Source organism: Leuciscus leuciscus, assembly GCF_965113295.1.
Source record: "Leuciscus leuciscus genome assembly, chromosome: 10".
Taxonomy (NCBI): Eukaryota; Metazoa; Chordata; class Actinopteri; order Cypriniformes; family Leuciscidae; genus Leuciscus; species Leuciscus leuciscus.
Window position 1 is genome coordinate 21,691,297 of NC_138734.1, and position 14,949 is coordinate 21,706,245.

The window sequence follows — 14,949 nt, forward strand, 5'->3', positions numbered from 1 at the left end:
CCTGGGTGTTATACTCGATTGCAACCTGTCTTTTGAAAATCATATTTCATTTGTTACAAAAACAGCCTTTTTCCACCTTAGAAACATTGCTAAGCTACGTAATATGCTATCAGTTTCTGATGCAGAAAAGTTAGTTCATGCATTCCTGACCTCGAGACTGGATTACTGTAATGCTTTATTAGCTGGTTGTCCTGCATCCTCAATAAACAAGCTACAGTTAGTCCAAAATGCCGCCGCTAGAGTTCTTACGAGATCAAGAAAATATGATCATATAACACCGATTTTATCATCACTGCATTGGTTACCTATAAAGTTCCGTATTAATTACAAGGTATTGCTACTGACTTATAAAGCCCTAAACGGCTTAGCTCCAGTCTATTTAACGGATCTTCTATCACCCTATAATCCATCGCGCTCTTTAAGATCACTAAATTCAAGGCTTTTGGTCATACCTAGGATATCCAGAACCACCAAAGGAGGGAGAGCATTTTCACATTTGGCTCCAAAACTCTGGAATAGTCTTCCTGATACTGTTCGTTGCTCAGACTCGCTCTCCCAGTTTAAAACTAGATTAAAGTCGCATCTCTTCAGCCATGCATTCATATAATCCTACAGATCAAACTACAATCCGTCCTCTAGCTCATAGATGCCAGAGGAGAACTGGCCCCCGACTGAGCCTGGGTTCTCACAAGGTTTCTTTCTCCATTAGGTCACCTGATGGAGTTTTAGGACACCATTAGGTCACTTGATGGAGTTTTTAGGTTCCTTGCCACTGTTGCCTTTGGCTTGCTCAGTTGGGGATATTTTGGTGATATTTAATCTAATTTTATCAATCAATAAATTCCTCTTGAAACAAACTTTGTTGTATTATTTTAATTTAATACTGTGAAGCTGCTTTGATACAATCTGTATTGTGAAAAGCGCTATACAAATAAACTTGACTTGACTTGACTTGACATATACTGTAGTTTGGAGAAGGGAGGGAGAGAGAGAGAGAAGAAGGGCAGCCTCTGACATACACACATACATGCACATGCACATATGCATACACACACATAGGCTTGCAGTTCTGAGCGCACACACATATACTGTAGTTTGGAAAGAGAGGGAGAGAGAAGCAGAGTACCATAGCCCCACCCTTAGAGAAACACATTCACACTCACAGACACACACACACACAGTCCTGCTGTTCGAGTGCATCGGCACAGAGTGATACAACTTTGCAAAATGGCAGAAAGTGACTGTAACAGCAGAACAATTTCTGCTTGGTTCCTGGAAAGGAAGAACAAGAAACAAGCTGCTTTTGAAAAAAGGACTGGACATATATGCAACTATGGATGCACAGTTACGCTGGTTCGAGTCTCAAAGAGACAAGATAAAATCAAAAGCATTCCCAATTTTGGCAGCTCATTGGATTGTGAAACAAGGTGGAATTTGTTGCGATATAAATGGTGGTCCAGTTCCACTTGCTGAAGCAATGAAGCCTCAAATTGAAGCATTTAATAAGTTGAACAAAATCATGTCTATTAAATGTTCAGATGGAGAAAATACAACCAATGATGATTCGTTTGATCCAGATTGGACAAATATAATAACTGAAGCGGAAAGAAAATATTCACAACCACCAGTGAAATCCGCAACCACAGTAACGCCTCCTCCTTACAAACCAATCTATCCAGCTTTGCCTGAACAATATACAAGTTCATCTAAACCTCTGACACAGCCTCAAGCTTCGAGATCAAATGGAGGTCCAGTTGACAAAATGTACATTGCACAAGCAGCTCCAATAATAACAAGATCTAAATCAGCCCAGCCAAACAGGGACATGCTGCGATGTACACCAGCTCGTAATTATGGATCTGACTGGGGTGATGAGACAAGAGATGACGACATGATCACAGTTGACAAGATCGGTCCTGATTTTTCTTCACCTGCTGTTAAAAGGGAAGACTTACAATCTGAAATGATGACAGAAGAGAGACCATTTACACCAGGAGAACGTCAAGCCATTCTCACAGCTTTGCCTCCTCTGAAGAGACAAGACCCAAACACAGAGTTTTGGAGAGAATTAGACTCTCTGGTTGAAGCACATCAAATGACATTAAAAGACATACACACCATTGTGAAAGCTAAAATCCCAAGAGACAGATGGGAACGCTTGCCAGCTTCGATAACCACAGCCCAATGGATAAATTTGTGGGTTGATGACCAAGGACGACCCCTGGGTCTTTGGCAAGCATTAGATGTGTTTCGAAAAGAAATCCAAGAAATCTTGGGCAGTGGAAAAATTCCTTTCACATTAGTGACATTGATTAAGCAAAAGGATGATGAATCTCCAGATGAATATGCTCTGCGTAAGTGGAATGCTTACGAGAGATGGGCTCTCTGTGCTAAGAAACAACCTGACAGAGATGATGTACAGTTCACTGACGCACTTGTGGATGGACTTAGTACAAAATACCAACAAGCCTTATCACTTGGAGTCAATCCAGGTGAGACATTTGACCAAATTATGCAATGGGCTGGCCGCTTAGAGATGGCTACGAGATCAAACAATGAAGAAGGAAACAAGCCAAATCGAAGAGGAGTGGCAACAGCTCAATACAACATGGACACAAAGAAGAGGATGATTTTCTACACCAACTGTGGAAAGCGTGGTCACTTAAGAAAAGATTGTTGGGCTAAAGGAGGTGGAGCAGAAGGTCAAGGTCCATCATTCAAACAAGTCAGTGTGCAAAATCATGATGAAACCTCTCAAGGGAAGATGTGGACAGAAGCACAAGTTTGTCAGCTTGTAGAGGGAATTATTTGTAACTGATGACTGGAGGAGCAATGATTCTATCTCTCGATACACCGCCACCTGTGGGAACGGGAGGAGATTCTACTTTAATCCAAGAGAAGTTACGATGCTATTTCACAATTCTGGACAAAGCTACCAAAGACAATAATAAGAAAGTGCGAGAAGCTCAACAGCAATGGGATGAAAAACATACCACTACTGACATTCCACACATTCCTGAGTTAGTCAGTTTTGTTATGGTCAAACGTATTGTTAGGAAAGGTTAGAGTCTAGATAGTAGGGACCATATGAGATACTCTTAACAATCGATACAAGTGTTTGCCTTAAAGGGAAGGGTGTAGGAACAGATAGATGGTATCATTAGTCACAAGTTAAACCTTGCTTAGTGAATGAACAAAATGATAATGACGGCTTATGGCCTGATATTGAGCACTGTTCATGTATTAGTTTTAAGATTGGGAACAAAGAAGTGATGTTTAATTATTTCTCTGCTTCCATTTCAGGAATCAAGTTCATTGACATTGATTAGAGATGGTTGTAAGTTATTCTCAATACGAGACATATTGATAAAACCAAGAATGGGAAATTCGGTGTGAAAAAAAAAGATTTTACACATTCTACACTACATACAAAACACAACCTCACAAACAATGAACACCCGCTTACTGATTTTCTACCCCAAGGGACAGGATCCTTTAACATCAACGTTTATTTTAGTTTGTTGTTTTGGCCAGGAACTTGAGGAGTTAAGTAATTAACGAGTCAAGGCACTGGCAGAAGACTTATTACTTTTTCTTTCCTTAGATGATTGGGGTTCATTTTTAAATACATACACATAGATGTTAAATGACACATAGTATGCGGGGAAATAACATGGGTTGGGGTTCTTTGTTCTTTACTTTTTGTTTTGTTTTCATTTCTGTTTCTAGTCTTCTATTCTTTATATCTATTTCTTGGTCTGCTTTTCCTCCTCACTATCACTTCTATATTTTGGCCACCTGGGAATGATGGTGGAACTGACGTCCGTAGTTCCAGTGGAGGGACTGAAGACTCAAATTTCATCATTTAATATTGTTTTTAGTATTATTATTACTTTTTATTAATATTCATAATCAGTAGTATTATGTATCTCTTTTATAATCTTTATATACATTCATAATTATTTGTACTCATTGTATTTTGTGAATATGTGGGAGAGACTTTGGGAGACTTTGGACTTGAGTGTGTGCTGCTGGACTGAAATGTATATGTATTGTTTCACCAAGCATAGCATAAGGGGAATACATTCCAATGTTAATGGAAACCATATGTTCTTCTGCTGAATGTATGTGTTCCTATAGTGATGTAGTTTTTTTCCTTGGTCAGTGGTATAAAAACCAAGCCCTTTTGTCCGAAAATCAGGAAGAGATGGAAATGTAGAGAAGATGACTGAGAAGCTGAATTAGACCTTCCCTTGGTCCATTGTCTCTTCCTCCTATGTTTTATATTAATTAAATAAATAAGAGATCTCTTGGCAAAATCACTGGTGTCTGTTTCCATGAAATCAAACAACAGGGTAAAGCAAGATTTTTGGAATGTGGAATGGATTTACTGTAGTAACACTAACTGCAAGGTATGGAAGTTTGTCAGGAATAGTGGGCTATAATGCTTTCAAGTAACATTACGTCTGTTTTATTTTGACATTATGAATACAATTGCTGCCCTCAAATGTTAATCTGAACTAAAATAAACCTTTGTTTATAACTAGCCTACTACTACAATATTACATTTAATTTTGTCCAAGGAGCTGTTTTGTTTTATATGCTCATAAGAAGAGTCAAGTATAGCTCCATTATTGCTCAGTAAAAAAAGCAACAAAAAAAATAAATAAATAAATCATACTTTAGTTAGTTTCATTAAATAAAATAATAATTAAAAAAAATTTAATTCAAGGAAATTTCTCTGGCATTTATTTATTTTTGCTGTTGCCTATGGAAAACGTACCGAACCGAACCGTACCGAACCGTGACACAAGTGTATCGTATCGAACCGAACCGTGAATTTTGTGAACCGTTACACCCCTAATATATATATGTATAGCCAAGTACTTGGCTTTTATTTTGCAACATGCATTTAAATTGATGCACTCTGTTTTAAGAACACCAGGACATAACATAATAACCCACCTAAAAAAATCAATTTGCTGATAAATGACATCCAATGTGTCGGTGACTTGCTTTCTTCAGTGAAATACAATTGGAGAAATGTAGTTTTCTTTGAAAAGTCAGGCAGCACCAAAAATAATCCTCACAATTTTAGCTGATACACTGAGGTCTTATTAAGTGGAAGGATCTTTCTGTTTAAAAATTACATTTTATTTACAACTTAATGATTGACAACATTGCTAGGCTCTGAGCAAGGGACATTCTTGGGATGGGAGAATATATATACAAAAACATTTGTTTATTTAAAAAAAAAAGTGCAGTGTCACCAACAGGAATGTTGGAGTTGGCCAAACTAAAAGAACAGACCAAGATGGATCGACAGAAGATTGAACACCTCGAGGACCGCATTAAATACCTGGAAGAGGCCAACAGTGAGCTAAAAAACAAGGAATTCCTGCTTTCACAAATCAAGGGAGCCCCCAGGGCACCTGCATCTACTGGAAAGTCAGGTACATTAGGAACACAATTACCGTTATTCATGCAGTTTTAAATGTTTGTGAAAGGACAGAGACACTGTGATAGAACCATTATCAACTTTCATCACAGCACACAGAGCAAAAGTGTAGCTGTTTAATTGTAAGTGCAAACTCACTGAAGGGTCATGCAGCAGTAGTCATGTTTATTAACCCTCTGGGGTCTGAGTGGTTTTTGGGGTCCTTGAGATGTTCTGACATGCCCTGACATTTGTGCTTTTTTCAGTTGCTTATAAACATATTAATGGCAAAGGTATAATTACACTCTATTTAGCACAAACAGGGCTACCATAATATGTGAGCAACATGCATGTACATGTTTGTATTTTTGAGAGAATAATGTTTATGCATGGTTATTGAAAAAACTAAAAACTAAAGTTTCTGAAATAAGGCCACAAAACACATACTAAATATGTGACAATAAGACTTTTGACTAATTGATGTCATTGCCTAGAGTTTTTTCTTCAAAATGATGTGAAAATCATCCTGCCCTTATCATTCACATAACACAATACATTGATTTAAATCTTGTAAAACACTTTTTGTTTGTAAAGACAATATGCGCAAGGGGCGTCAACCATTCAACATCATCATGCATATATAGTGATTCACACCTGAGGAGACAATGGGGCCCGCATACTTAATGAGCCATTCATTCAGGTGTGTCACCTATAGCCACAAGAAAGAATGCAAGAGCAATATATATATATATATATATATATATATATATATATATATATATATATATATATATATACATTCTACCAAATTGGTTCACAGTTGGAAGCATTTCAATTTTTTTAATTTTTTTTTGCACAAATTTTGCTTGCAAATTGTATAATATCCAAGGAAAACATGTCTAGTAATTGTGCAGTTAATTCTCATACTGTATTTTAAGTTTTGGAATATGTATCCTCTCCCCAAATTTGTCAATAATAAAACACAATAAAAATTATTTAAAGAAAAGGCTTATATTTACCTTTTAAAATTTGTTTACATCTACCTTGTAAATATATTTTTTTATTAAAAAGGTTACAATTACAACAACAATTGAAGTGTAATCTTTCTTTGTAAAAACTAAAGTATACATTTTAGCATATATATTTCAAAGTTAAGGATTCATTACTTCGAATATAGCCTACATTGACAAAACATACTATATTTAACATATTAGCAAAAATTGGCAAACAAAAGCTTATTTGAGGTGGCAGATATTTTACAGTAAAAATGTGTAATCTATCCAAAACTAATCAACGAAATGTTGTCTCATATGTCTGTAACATCGGTCTTTCGTTTTTATTATAAGGAATATAAATGTTAATTTGCAATTTAATACGTTGCTTATACAAATACATTTTATTTCAACACATTTCAGTCGTTCATTCATTCACACAGAAACGCGATTTACTTGAGAATGAAAAAAAACTTACTACAGTATTCCATCCGTTGCTCCTCGAAATACCAGCACTTCTGAGGTACGTTTTCCATTATTATTATTCCTCACAGCGCTGCGAGACAGTGTAGACAACTACACTTATCATCTGAATAAACTTGATGTGTTTTCTCGAGCTGATATGTGGGCGTTCACAGTTTGTATGGGATCGTCTCAGTCATTTGCGTTTGAATAGCGCGCGCTCTCCGTGGGCGGGGCCGATTAAAACGTAATGAGCTGAGATGAGCTCGACTGGAATCGCTCTCTTTTAATACAGATTTCACAAGATGAGAATATTTGTTCCCTTTCGTTGTCACTCCGAGTTACGTCGGATGACGACGAATGGGGTTTCGCTTAGAAAGCCTGTCATCTTCGAGTATATAAAACGAGCCTATGGCAATGAAATGCCATGGGTCTGCGGAATTTGCATTGCGTAACTCCGCCCCACCCTGGGGGTATATAAGGAAGTACGCTGCAACATGCAGATATGTTTTCGCTTCGGAGCCAAGAGTTTTCTTCACTCCTACAAGCTATGTATCATCTTCACTCTACGAGACGAGCGGCTCTTCAGTGTGTTGGTGTGACGGCGTGTTCCAGCGAGATCGCATTGCCTGCTGCTGATCTGTGCAGTGATCTGCCGACAGTGTGTGTGTTTCTCCCTGGGCGCTTCAGCACTCTGCTGAGCTTTTCCTCTCTCTAAAAGAGCTGCACGCGGCACGTCTTTTTCAAGACGGCTCGCCCGTGTATTTACTGGATGTGGGCGCGTGATTCATCTGCCTAACGGTCACGAGCGCTGTTTCGCGTGTTGGGCTGATTCACGCTCGGCAGCGCTCGTGGGTGAGTCACGTTTTCTCTGCGGGAACGTGACCATCGCGATGTTTATAGATCGAGACTCAATGATCCCCGTGTGGGTAGAGTCCCCTCTGCCACACCCCAATCTATCTCTTCCTCGAGAGGGGATACTTTGGCTGGTGGCCAGGGTGATCTGAGGGTTACAGTGTGGCATATACCGACGAGCATTCCTCGGGCCACGCCCCCCTCCACATCGCAAACCGTGGGGCTTCCGTGTGTACCTGGTTCTTCTTAGGGACCCAGTGTTTTCATTCGGGGCTCCAGCAGGTGGTGTCATGTCACTCACAGCATCACAAGGCGGGCTTGATTCCTCTGGAAATGAGGATTCGACTGCGTTGCCTCCCTCTGGAGTGTCAGCGTTAGTCGAGTCAGATCCAGAGCTGATGGCCATGCTTTCCCGGGCAGCTGAAAGCATCGGCTGGAGTGGCGCCGCCCTCCCCCCGAGCGCTGTAGGCTTCCCGGATGTGCATCAGGACGCTTCCGGCCCGTGGGAGTCCACGTGACTTTTCGCGGCCCGCAGGCGTCCTCCGCCTTCGCTGCACTCGATCGCGTGGCGATCATGGGCTGTATGTTCTCTGTCACTATCGTGGCACAGGCATGCAGTGCTGTGTGTCGCCTTCGCCTTCGAGGCAGTGCTGTTCTTACGGTTTGGACAGGTCCCCAACGCCTTTGGCATGTCAATTGCCTCGAGTTGCTGGCTGTACGCCTTGCCCTGCACCGCTTCCGGGCGTTGCTCAGGGGTCAACACGTACTAGTCCGATCAGACAATACCGCCACAGTAGCGTACATCAACCGTCAAGGTGGTCTACGCTCCCGCCGTATGTCGCAACTCGCCCGCCACCTCCTCATATGGAGTCAGAAGCATCTGAGGTCGCTTCGAGCCATTTATATCCCGGGAGAGCTGAACCGTGCGGCCGACGAGCTGTCTCGGCTTCGGCCTCTCGCTGGAGAATGGAGACTCCATCCCCAGTCGGTCCAGCTGATTTGGGATCAGTTCGGGGACGCTCAGATAGATCTGTTTGCCTCCCACGACTCGTCCCATTGCGACCTGTTTTATTCCCTGACCGAGGGCACGCTCGGCACGGATGCACTGGCGCACAGCTGGCCGCGGGGCCTACGCAAGTATGCGTTTCCCCCAGTGAGCCTTCTTGCGCAGACTTTGCGCAAGATCAGGGAGGACGAGGAGCAGGTGATATTGGTTGCCCCGTATTGGCCCAACCGCACCTGGTTCCCAGAACTAGTACTCCTCGCGACAGCACCTCCCTGGCCTATTCCTCTGAGGAAGGACCTGCTTTCTCAGGGACGGGGCACCCTGTGGCACCCTCATCCCGATCTTTGGAACCTCCACGTGTGGCTCCTGGACGGGACGAGGTAGGTTTGAGTACCCTACCACCAGCGGTGGTGGCTACCATCACTTCCGCTAGAGCATCGTCCACGAGACATGTCTATGCGTTGAAGTGGAACCTCTTCGTCAACTGGTGTTCTTCTAAACATCAAGAACCCATGAAATGCTCGATCAGTGTCGTGCTTTCCTTCCTGCAAGAAGGGTTGGAGCGTAGGCTGTCTCCCTCCACCCTGAAAGTGTATGTTGCCGCCATTGCCGCACATCACGACGCAGTTGAAGGTAAGTCTCTAGGAAAGCACGACCTGATCATCAGGTTCCTGAGAGGAGCGAGGAGACTGAATCCTCCTCGCCCTCCTCTCGTTCCCTCTTGGGACCTCTCAGTGGTTTTAACTGCCCTGCAGAGTGCTCCCTTTGAGCCTCTGCAATCAGTGGAGCTTAAGTTCCTGTCTATGAAGACAGCGCTCCTGGTTGCATTGGCCTCCATCAAGAGGGTAGGGGACCTGCACGCATTTTCGGTTGACGAAGCGTGCCTGGAGTTCGGGCCGGCTATTTCTCACGTGATCCTGAGACCCCGGCCTGGATATGTGCCCAAGGTTCCCACCACACCCTTTCGAGACCAGGTGGGGAACCTGCAAGCGCTGCCCTTGGAGGAGGCAGACCCAGCCTTGGCACTGCTCTGTCCAGTACGCGCCCTCCGTGCTTACGTAGACAGAACGCAGTGTTTCAGGACCTCTGACCAGCTCTTTGTCTGTCATGGTGGGAAGCTGAAGGGAAAGGCTCTCTCCAAGCAAAGGTTGTCTCACTGGATAGTGGACGCCATTGCTTTGGCTTACCAGCAGCAAGGTCGACCATGCCCCCTTGGTGTGACGGCCCACTCCACCCGGAGTGTGGCATCCTCTTGGGCTCTAGCGCATGGCGCCTCGCTAACAGACATTGCAGAGCTGCAGGCTGGCGACACCTAACACATTCACGAGATTCTACAATCTCCGAGTGGAGCCAGTTTCCTCTCATGTACTCGCTTCAACTAGCCGGTAATAGATTCTGCTCAGGTGTCTTCGCTTGCTCGCCATTCCTCTCCACGGACGGGATACGTGCGATATTTCCTCAGGTGAGCCTCATAAGCCCTGAGTCTCCTCCAGCACTGACGATGTCAACGCCAGAGTTTGCCACCGGCAGCTTTCGCGCTTGGCTAGGTACCTCCATGTGCATGGACCCCCACATGTGTATTTCCACTGTAAGCCTCTCTGAGCATGTGTCTTTCCCTCGGCAAGCCACCTTGCCACCCCTGGGGTTGAAATATTCCACCTGCGGCTGGACACCCCAGTGTTCTCCATATGCAGCCCTCCTGGGTCATATGGGTATTCCAAGTCCCCCCCCCTTCGGGTTGGGCATGATTGCATATTTCCACTGAGATATGCTTCCCAGTGTACCTTGGTTTAATCCTGTGTTAAGTAGGAGTCCTTCGTCCGTGCCAGTCTCACGACAGGGAGCTCACACTTACGCAGGGCACTGGAAGACAGTCGGGAGGTGGCGTGATTACACTGGGAACCCCATTCGTCGTCATCCGACGTAACTCGGAGTGACAACGAAAGGGAACGTCTCGGTTACGTATGTAACCCTCGTTCCCTGAGTAGGGAACGGAGACGTTACGTCTCCCTGCCACTTCCGCTGTACCGCTGGAACGCCTGAGTTCAGTCTCGGCTCCTCAGCGAAGACATATCTGCATGTTGCAGCGTACTTCCTTATATACCCCCAGGGTGGGGCGGAGTTACGCAATGCAAATTCCGCAGACCCATGGCATTTCATTGCCATAGGCTCGTTTTATATACTCGAAGATGACAGGCTTTCTAAGCGAAACCCCATTCGTCGTCATCCAACGTAACGTCTCCGTTCCCTACTCAGGGAACGAGGGTTACATACGTAACCGAGACGTTTTTTATATAAATTACTTCATTTAAAAGAATCGATTGATGTATGAAACTCCTATGGAAAATCAAAGTCAACTGAGTATTTATGAGTTTCTTTTACACTGATTAAAAAAAAGCGAGCTGGTATCGCCGGCGATTCCTCCGACCTCAGGGGGTTAATGAGCCATTCATTCAGGTGTGTCACCTATAGCCACAAGAAAGAATGCAAGAGCAATATATATATATATATTCTACCAAATTGGTTCACAGTTGGAAGCATTTCAATTTTTTTTGTTTTTTTTGCACAAATTTTGCTTGCAAATTGTATAATATCCAAGGAAAACATGTCTAGTAATTGTGCAGTTAATTCTCATACTGTATTTTAAGTTTTGGAATATGTATCCTCTCCCCAAATTTGTCAATAATAAAACACAATAAAAATTATTTAAAGAAAAGGCTTATATTTACCTTTTAAAATTTGTTTACATCTACCTTGTAAATATATTTTTTTATTTAAAAGGTTACAATTACAACAACAATTGAAGTGTAATCTTTCTTTGTAAAAACTAAAGTATACATTTTATCATATATATTTCAAAGTTAAGGATTCATTACTTCAAATATAGCCTACATTGACAAAACATACTATATTTAACATATTAGCAAAAATTGGCAAACAAAAGCTTATTTGAGGTGGCAGATATTTTACAGTAAAAATGTGTAATCTATCCAAAACTAATCAACGAAATGTTGTCTTTCATTTGTCTGTAACATCGGTCTTTTGTTTTTATTATAAGGAATATAAATGTTAATTTGCAATTTAATACGTTGCTTATACAAATACATTTTATTTCAACACATTTCAGTTGTGGTAAACAGCGCATCTCTGCCGTTCATTCATTCACACAGAAACGCGATTTACTTGAGAATGAAAAAAAACTTACTACAGTATTCCATCCGTTGCTCCTCGAAATACCAGCACTTCTGAGGTACGTTTTCCATTATTATTATTCCTCACAGCGCTGCGAGACAGTGTAGACAAGTACACTTATCTGAATAAACTTGATGTGTTTTCTCGAGCTGATATGGGGGCGTTCACAGTTTGTATGGGATCGTCTCAGTCATTTGCGTTTGAATAGCGCGCGCTCTCCGTGGGCGGGGCCGATTAAAACGTAATGAGCTGAGATGAGCTCGACTGGAATCGCTCTCTTTTAATACAGATTTCACAAGATGAGAATATTTGTTTTTTATATAAATTACTTCATTTAAAAGAAGAGAATTCAAGCTTCATGCCTGTGTGTCTGTATGCCTGTTTGACTGAGTATTTGCTCAGTTATTGTTCATTTTCGGACGCGTTTCAGAATGGACTTCACTGGCAGAGAGAAGGCAGAACTCGCTTCGTGTTTATTTTTCTTTATTTGGCAAAAAGCAGAACACTTTGTTTTTATTGTGAGTATACACAAAAATAATACACATTTAACAGAATCGATTGATGTATGAAACTCCTATGGAAAATCAAAGTCAACAGAGTTTCTTTTACACTGATTAAAAAAAAGCGAGCTGGTATCGCCGGCGATACCTCCGACCTCAGGGGGTTAAATGCAGTATATAAATTATTCATCACATTATTACAGAAGGATCAAAACCATTGTAATTGTAATGTAAATGTAAAGCATTAATACTATATTATAGACATTTTCATAGGCACTTTGTGACTTTTGTAAAGCTGCTTTAAAACAATTTGTATTATGAAAAGTGTCTTTGCTCTGGTTTCAAAAACAAGACTTTACAGAAAGTTCCTTTAATCATCAACTACAATGAGAGCATTGTAGAAGTTATCTAATAAAACAAATCCTGTTATCTGTGTTCTTCTGTGATACAGTTCTCTGCTTTCAGATAGAACCCAAAATTGGGCCTACATTGAGAAATGTAACTTTTTAGATTTTGGGGCTTTGTTTATTTATACATCTTTCTGCTTGTCCACCTGCCCCATTCCCATTTTTCCCTACAGGTTTCAGAAAGACTGCTCAAATTCATCTTCACCTTCAACGTCTCCATCCCCCTCCTCTTCACCCTCAGACTTCAGCTCCTCATCATCCTCAGAAGAGGAGCAGCAGAAGAAGAAAAAGAAGAAGAAGAAGGAGAAGAAAAAGTAAAAAAAAATACACTTCACACAGCCGTTCAAGAAGTAAGCACATGCATTGATTCATAATGAGATGGTTTCTTACATTAAAGTTGCCCATTACTGAACTTGTCTTTCATTTTTTATATTTGAATGAAAAGCAGCTGCCACCATGAACTTAGTTAAAGGGATAGTTTAAGCCAACATTTATATCCTGTCATAATTTTCTCTCATTCATGATGTTCTAAACCTGTGTGACTTTCTTTTTTTCTGGATATAAGATATTTTGAGAAATGTTTGTAAACAAAGAGTTTTGGCTGCCATTAACTTCCATATGGACTAAAAACAAAAACAACACTGAAACATTTCTCAAAATATCTTCTTTTGTGTTTCACAGAAAAAAGAAATTCATACAGATTTTGAATGAAATGAGGATGGGTAAATTAAAACAAAATGTTTCATAATAAATAATCATATATTTAGCCTTTAAAGCAGACAAGAACAGACAGTAATTTCCACGCTGATTCAGTGTGCATCCTCCACCCAGGCTGGTTATGTTTGATTTAGGCTGTCAGATATGAAAGGACACAGCTTACTGTGCTGGTTCTTGTAAATTGAAAGGAGAATGCACAGTGAACCAGCAGGTTAAGTATAATTCTTCCATATCTGCTGTTGCCTGAAAAGAAGCTGACACGATTAATCGCATTTGCTATTACATATCTGTAACAATGACAGACAATTGCCAGGAATTCCCCAAACTCACATCTCCGCTCCGCCACCTCAAACATCTCCCAGAAGACACGTGTTACTCACCATTTTACAGAAGCATCTCAGGCATACCACTTGTCCCAGAACCTCCCGCATTTCGATAGCGTTTCCCGGATGCCGAGAAATCGCAGAGTGGGATGTCTGGCATCTTAAAGAACATTAGCTGAGATTAAACCTACTTCTAATACTGCAAGGATGACACTATATGACTTCATAAAATAAGTCAAATCTAGAGAAAAAGTGTCTCTTTAATATTTGTATTAATTAGGACTGTCAACTGATTAAAATACTTAATCACAATAATACTTTTGAAAGCCCTAGTTTATTTATTTGTTTGTATTGGTTATTTTTTTGTTCAGGGACCACAACGGATGGAATCATCCGCCGCTACAAGAATGCCCTTAAGAGATTCACCAAGTTTGGATCCATGAAAAAGGCCTTCGCCAAGATTAATGTTGACCGCAACACAATTGCAAGAACAGCTATAATTGCTGAGCTAGCAATCACATATCCAGGCACATTTCAGGAGCTCCCTACAGACGAAGTCAAGGAGAAGATCTCAGAGTTTGCAGAGCGCTGCAAGAGGGCTATGACAAAAGAGATGGCTGAAACGATCACAGCAAAGAAAAAAAGTGGACAACTCCTCCCAATAATGTACAAGTACACCTAATTTTTTTTCTTCTCCTGAACAAGTTATCCTGTTGTTTTCCCTCCAAAACACTAAATATATGTGTTGAGATTATTTTGTAACCCTCTGTTTGAGGAAGCACAGGTAATTATTATTATTTTCTTTTTTTTCTTTTCATTCTATGTCAGAAAATGTCAGAACCCTCTGTGTGAGGAAGAGCAAGTTCTGTTACTTGTCAGTTTTTTTATGTATTGTGCACATAAATAAAGTTAAGTAAAATCTTTTACTTTCTTTAACATTATTTGACCATATAGGAATACCACTTAAAGGACAATTCCGGTATTTAACACTTTGAGTCTATTTTGTAGTTTGTTTTGGATGAACAAGAGTGGTGGACAAAGAAATTTTGACAATGGTT

At 41.2% G+C, this 14,949-nt stretch overlaps 1 pseudogene across 1 annotated transcript; it reads left to right on the forward strand.

The window, feature by feature from the left end:
• The first annotated feature begins 5,212 nt into the window (after positions 1 to 5,212).
• On the forward strand, positions 5,213 to 14,810 carry LOC309508182 (annotated as a pseudogene). Its single transcript has 3 exons — positions 5,213 to 5,448; positions 13,025 to 13,201; positions 14,263 to 14,810. The product of its transcript is annotated as an uncharacterized misc_RNA (transcript).
• Positions 14,811 to 14,949: the final 139 nt, after the last annotated feature.